A 7,415-nucleotide genomic window follows, 5' to 3' on the forward strand; every position below is an offset into this window, starting at 1 on the left:
ATAAATAGACCTGTATATATATAGGTCAGTGGCCCTTGGCTTGGTATTTTTGGCAGAATTCGGCCCTCGGCGAAAACTAATTGAGGAACCCTGGCTTAAACCCTTACTAGCATACCAACAGCACGTGTAGAAGGGGAAACAGGACTCACAGAGCATTTTTGTGACTTGCCGATGGCGTGCCCTCTGATTTACCCCATCCTGATTGAGCCCAATCTTTGAATCAAAACACTCCCGTTCTCGTTGCAGCTGCAGGCCGATCAGCACATACAGCACAGTGATGGCCAGCATCGGCAGGATGAAGAACAGCAGCGCCGTCACCTGCACCAGCAAGTTGTAGATCCACCTATCATGCACCACGATACACACACCCGAATCGGGGAAAGTGAGTCCAAATCGGGGTTTTAACATCTCCACGCCATGCAGACTGGTATTGGGCAAGGCACACAACAGCGAGACAGCCCATAGCACAAGGATAACGCGCTTGGCATGAGCGTGCGTCACCATGTGTTTGGCGTGCAGAGGATGCACCACCGCTCTGTAGCGCTCTGCACTCAAGGCGGTCACGTTGAGCACAGAGGCAAAGCAGACCGTCTCGAACAGGCAGGTTTTGAAGTAGCAGCCAGCAACGCCAAACAGAAAGGGATAGTTGCTCCAGAGTTCATAAAGCTCCAGCGGGAGACCAAGCAACAGCACAAGGAGGTCAGAAATGGCCAAGCTGAACAGATAGTAGTTTGTGGTTGTGCGCATCACACGGTGACGGGCGATGACTATACAAGTCAAGCTGTTGCCCAGCACGCCGACTACAAAGATGAGCAGGTAGGTGACGCACATAGGCAGGAAGAAGGGTGAACGGCAAGGGCCCAGGTACTTCTCCAGGTAAGCGCTGCGGCTCAGACAGAGGTCTGACTGGCTCGCTGTTCTGTTGTGACAGTCGTCCTCTCTAGCGGAGCACCATGATGCATTCAACGCTGCGTACAGCGAGTCTGGAGACGAGCAGTTGTACTGGATCATTGATTATCACCAGGAAATTACCTGCAGATGTTACAACAGAAACAGGCAGGGTCAATAAAAAGCCTGCATTTATTGGATCAAAAATACATTAAAACAGATACATTTTATGATGTAAATACACTCTTAAAAATAAAGGTGCTTCACAATGCCATAGAAGAACATTTTTGTCTAAATGGTTCCATAAAGAACCTTTAACATCTGAAGAACCTTTCTGTTTCACAAAAGGTTCTTTGTGGCAAAAGAAGGTTCTTCAGATTACAAAAAGGTAAGAAAGAGATGGTTCTTTAAAGAACCTTTGACTGAATGGTTCTTCTATGGCATCGCTTGAAGAACCTTTTGAAGCACCTTTATTTTTAAGAGTGTATAACAGATAATTAAGATTCTAGTTTTATACACTTTAGAGCTGTGGTATAGGGGACCGTACAGACTACAAATTTGAGTTTTTTCAGGGTCAAATCATAGTCCAGTGTGTGTTTGAAGTGAACATGCAACTTTGGGTCAAATATGGACTAACCCAACCGTTGGGTTACATTTTTACATTCAATTTTTAACCCAAAAGTTGAAACAACCCGCATTTTTTAGAGTGCACTTCTGTTCCACCGCTGTGCCATAGTTTCGGCCAGTGTATATTCTGAACAGTAACAGTTAGGTCTCTTGTATACTTTTCAGTTAAAATTACAGTAAACCCAAACCAAACTGAATAAACATATTCATTTATGGTATGAGATGTTTAATATGTGGCGCTCAGTCCCGCGTCTGGAGATTTCAGTTCCTGTTCTTACTCACTTTTAGTTTGTTCAGCAGTGGGTACTTAAAGATGGAAATAAACTCTGGAAACGCATGTTTGTTTTTGTGGTTATCATTGTAATTAGTCAGACAGTTTGTAAGAAATCCTGTCTAAGATGTTTTAGGACCACTGCTGGAGAAGTTGATCTAATCGTATTTTTGTTTAGTCTTTAAAAGCTTTGTGATTTATTTATTTTTTTTCCTGTAGGCTGAATTAAAGTTGACCCTTTTCTTCCTTTATTTTCAGTTTGGATATTCTACATTATTTGATATTTTTCTTTTTAGAAGACATAATGTAACTTTCTACATGATATTGAAGGAATACAGCTGTGCAGAACAGAATACACTCAAAATAAACATCTATCAATAAATTAGTATTAATGTACAAAAACAGATGCATACACACAGCATTACATATTAAGCATTCATAAAAAATATTAAGCATTTGTATGAGATACATTAGCATTACCAAAAATAAAGCATTTTAAAACATCCTTTAAATAATAAAATAGAAAATAAATAAATAAAAGTTAATGCATTTTTGACTAAAAGGATTGATTTCATTGATTGGTAATAGATAAGCCTAGATAAAAACTTTGGTTGGCAGATGTTCAAAATGTTATCACATACAAAATCATCTTTTTAAATAAAATAAATGTAGCATTCATTTAATAAAAACTTGTTTCCACAATCCCTAAATTGCAGTAGTTTAATAGTTGACACTTAAAGTAAATGTCTAATTTACACTGCAAGCATCTAACATTTTTTTTTTTTTAACAATGTAAAGTTCAAATGCTTTGGTAATTTTTATTTAGTTATATGTAAATGCTCAAATGACTTAGCCAATTTGCACAAGCCTAAATGAGAATCTTGGTTTGCAAAGATTCAAAATGTCTGTGTTAGCGTAGTTAGTGTACACTTCTGTTTTTTGTAATGAAAATCAATGTTTAATATATTTCATTTCATTGCTGTACCGACAAGATGAAAGGAAAAGGAGAAGAAAGGCAGACCTACCTGAGCAAATGTTGTTTCTCAGACTGGTATCCCTGAAGGACTGCTACTCATGACTGCCCTGCCTCTCAGTTCCTCCTCACACATCCCTCCTTCTCCAGCAGATGAAATGTGCTGTTATGCAGTAATCTGACATTACACTAGAAAGCAACGAAGAGAAATGCTCACTACACATACAAACTCTCTCTCTCTCTCTTCTCCTTATAGTGAGATGGATGACCTTTCAAGTGCCTTCAGCGCCTTTTCTACGTACGATCACTGGAATTGTCAGTGTGTAATGTTTCACTAAAGCAATCGCACTATGAATTATCTTTCACTGGCTTTCAACCAAGAACAATACATTAATTCTTACTCTATTATGACATGCATGTTTATATACAAAGCTGACACCACTTTTTTTTTATTAATGATTTTACAAAACAAACAAAAAATTGTATACCTATATAATATTTATGAATATATTTGTATAAAATATATTAAATAATATTATCTGCATAAAAAAAAAGTTGAAAACATATTTGTTATGCCTATCTTTTACTTTAATGACAGCATCATTGAAACTGGCATGAGACTCCACTAGTTTGTGCAAAACCTGATGATCCATGCATTATGATCCATGCATGATTCCAGCATGATCTGACAAAGATGCAAAATCTATTTTTGTTCAAAGGAGTTCACATGCTCAGTGTAACACATTTGCTTACATTTGATCAGTGATCTAGAAATAGTGTAAAACCTTCATTATTTCTTCTCCATTTCACTTTTCTTTGCTTTCTTTTTTTTTTTCAAAATCCTAAAATGCTTCTTTTTTCTAGTTTAATAAAATCCAATCCAAAAAAGTGTGTTCAACATTGTACCAATAATAACTGTAGTTGTACACATCAGGCCTGTGTTGTTTATATCCACAATATTGAGTTGAAATTTTTGATAATTATTGTTGTATTGCTGACAATTATGATTACAAGTGTGTATGACCCTTGTGAAAAAGAAGTGTGCTTAATTATACTGAATTTTGAATTTGAAGTGTACTTCAAACCTTTATATATATATATATAACTACAGCATGGAAAACACTGTGTGGCAGGGCTTGTTGTTTATCTGAAGGATAACTTTGACTTCTGACGTCTACAGGGGGCTCTGGAGGAGGTTTTCCTCAAGTGCCTGTCTGTTCTGGCTCAGTTCTCCGTGCCCTCAATCCTGACCAGCTTCCAAATTGTGAAGTGACAGGGACGGTATTAGCCAAGTGATCTTCCGACAGTAATCTATTTCCTCATGATTGGAGAATTATCCAGTGCTACTTGACAAACGCCATACGAGCTGTCGTAGGTGTTTTATGCATGATTTAAACGCTTATAATAGCTGGATCTATTATAGATGTTAGGCCCGCGCCCGCGCCCTCACTCACAACACTCTCAAGAGACTCGTTTACTCCGCCAGTGGCTCGCAGCGATCATTTTCATACCAGGGACGCTAAACATTCTTGCAAACTGTCTAAACTGAATTATACATGTCATGCAGGCATTCATATGAGGAGTTTAACAGCAAATTAGCCATTCAAAGAACAAATTTTATTTTTTAACATATTGTTTTTGTCGGTAAAAAAATGTACCGAGGTCCGGACCTCGGAGGCCTCATAGCTGGTTACGGGCCTGCCAGTGAAGATGCCTTCCTGTTCAGCATTCAATCAATAAAAGACACAGTGTCACAGGGTTGTAGCAAGGACAAGTAGTTGGGCAGAACCCAGAATCTCTTTTATTAAAAATAAACTAAAATCCACAAACAGGCAGGAGAAACTGGAGAATAACAATCAACTAAACACAAATGAGAATAGATAAAGTGATGGATACAGTATGACCAAATTACTAAGCAAGGAGCAGGTGGATAAAATCAATGAAACAATGAGTAACCATAGAAACAAACTAGCAATGAGATAATAATAATAATAATATGATATCTTAAAACACGCTTTTTTCACACTTTTTACTAGTAAGCCCAGAAGTGTTACAGTCATCTTTTTCTGTTTTCTGAAAGTGACATTTCCACCACATCTCAAAAGTATTTTCTGTAGCAACGTTCTGTGGTGAAAATGACATATTAAACAGGCTACAGCTTACAGATTGGAAATTACACATAATGGAAAAAAATAATCTTTACCTTGTTTTTTTTTACACATCTAACACTGTTGTGTTGTTAGTAAACAAGTACACTAATGTATGAATTCATTACATATACTGAAAAATTATGTAAATCATAATAAATAGTGAATCAGTTTTTCTCTTTGTTTAAATCATCATAGTTTTAAACCAGTAATAATTATTGTTTATGAGGGATTTTCATGGTTTACAATTGATAGTCTGTCTGAGACAATACTGGGAAATTATTAACTAAACTGGAAGAATACATGTAAGACTTTCATATTTTGCACACAAATGAACTTGTAAAATGTAACTAATTAAAGAGATAGTTCACCCAAACAATTAGTTTACCTCAAACCTTTACATTCTTAAAGCTTCCAAAAGTTTTTTTTCTTAGTGTGTAGAACATTATAACAATCTAAAGAACCTTTTAAAGAGCATTTTGTGAAATTGAAAGGTTCTATGTTAAAGGATCTTCGTGGAACCGAAGATGCTAATAAAGAACCTTGAAAGTCTAAGAAATATTTATTAGCATATACATTTGCCATTATTTCCTATACATACTGTAGAAAAAGTCATTTCTCTCCATTCTCCCTGTACAGTCTCAGGTTCACCACCAGATGCCTCAGTGGCATCTGCAATAAAGCAACAAGAACAACTAATATAAAATCAAAAGTTTTCTCTTTGTAACGCTTGTTTGCAGTGTTGAGCAATGTAGCCAATCACAGACATATCTGTTGATTTCTGGAACGCAATGGCCAATCAGAGTTGTTTAAGTTAGAATTCACTCACCGCTCGAAACGCCGGAGTTCCTGCTCAGTGCTGAGATTTGCGTGCTCACGAATCCTCTCATTATAACACAGATTCATTGTGCAAATATTCACTGTGGTATAACAGAGCTTTGTGAGATCGCGATGAACTGAGATGTTAGCTTTTTACTGATTATAACGGGAGCGCCAAACCATTCAGGCAGCAGCCCATGCTTGCTTTTCTGTTGAAAATAACAGTGGTTAGGGATGGGCGTATCGATACAAAGTATCGATATATCGATACTGACGCGAGTATCGAAAGTATCGATACTCAAACAAAAAATATCGATACTAAGGTGCATTTTATTTACCAGTGGTTTTGTTTATTTAACAAAAATAATAATAATAATAAGTAAATTTCATGGATGCACAGAAAAAAAAATCTATATAGGCTACTTTTTTTAACGTTTCCACTGTGGCTATTCATATATATCTGTTATATGTTATGTTTTAAATGCTCTGCATAGTTTTTCAGGTCATCTTGGACTCTTTCACTGCAGTGCTGTTCTGTATCCACTCTCATATGCGCTAGACTTTTTTTTATTTTTTATTTTTTTAATTCTGCATAGTTATAGTTATATTGCTGAGATGTTTATCGCATTGATGATTTTTTCTTAGAATGGGTTGAAATGAATGGGTTTTCTTTTTCCAGTGTGACATATGTGAGTTGTCATGCAGTCAGTTTGACACAGACCACCCTTACAGCCATAAACAAAACTTAAAGGAGCAAAAACTGGCTTGCTTCCTGATAAATGAAGCCCTCCCTGAATAAGAGTAAACAAGGACAAAAATATTATGAGGAGCTTGTGATTTTTGGTTATTTAAGGATCATAGTAATTAATTCATTAATGAATTAATATTCGCATAAAATTCAAGGCATTGATGTTTGCCTACAAAACCATCACTGGCTCTGCACCTCTTTACCTAAATTAATTACTTCAGACTTACTTATGTGCCCTCTAGAAGCTTGCGTTCTGCAGGTGAACGGCGCTTTATAGTGCAATCCCAAAGAGGCAAAAAATCACTTTCACAGACTTTTACATTAAATGTTCCCTCCTGGTGGAATGACTCAATCCGAGCAGCTTCATCTTCAAGAATCGGCTAAAAACACATCTCTTCCATCTTTATTTGACCCTCTAACTCTAGCACTCGCTATTCTAATTCTATTCTTAAAAAAAAACAACACTTGTCCCTTTTAGACTTAATAGCAGTTGACGTGGAAAGATTTATTTTCTCTGTTTCGTGAGCTGATCAACAGTGGCACCTACTGACCAGACTCAGAGTGTACAGGCTATATAACTCACAATCCTCATACTGGATATCGCTCTTAATTCAGATTAAATTATCTAATTTGACTAAACTGATTTCATAGAATCGCAGAGATTTTACACCACCATACAGCAAAATAAACAGATACATAAATAAACTAACTTGACTAAACTGATTTCATCTAACAAAAAAAAAAAAAGGAAAAATACATTTTGCATTGACTCAGAATATATTTTAAGATTAAAAATATTTTTCTTGTCCTTCGGGGTAAATTTTTTAAAAAGATTTTAAAGTTTAACAGAAATATATTTTCAATATATTTCTTTACACTGTGCTGTTTAAAACATATATTTGAAATATATTTCTGCCTATTTCTGAAAAATGATGGATACAG

The 7,415-nt window shown here is 36.2% G+C and overlaps 1 pseudogene; it reads right to left on the reverse strand.

Moving 5' to 3' along the window:
• The window catches only part of LOC107709343 (neuromedin-U receptor 1 pseudogene), a 10,369-nt pseudogene extending 7,175 nt beyond the window's left edge, over positions 1–3,194 (reverse strand).
• Between the last annotated feature and the right edge of the window lie 4,221 nt (positions 3,195–7,415).

Source organism: Sinocyclocheilus rhinocerous, unplaced genomic scaffold, assembly GCF_001515625.1.
Source record: "Sinocyclocheilus rhinocerous isolate Xijiao unplaced genomic scaffold, SAMN03320098_v1.1 scaffold2341, whole genome shotgun sequence".
Taxonomy (NCBI): domain Eukaryota; kingdom Metazoa; phylum Chordata; class Actinopteri; order Cypriniformes; family Cyprinidae; genus Sinocyclocheilus; species Sinocyclocheilus rhinocerous.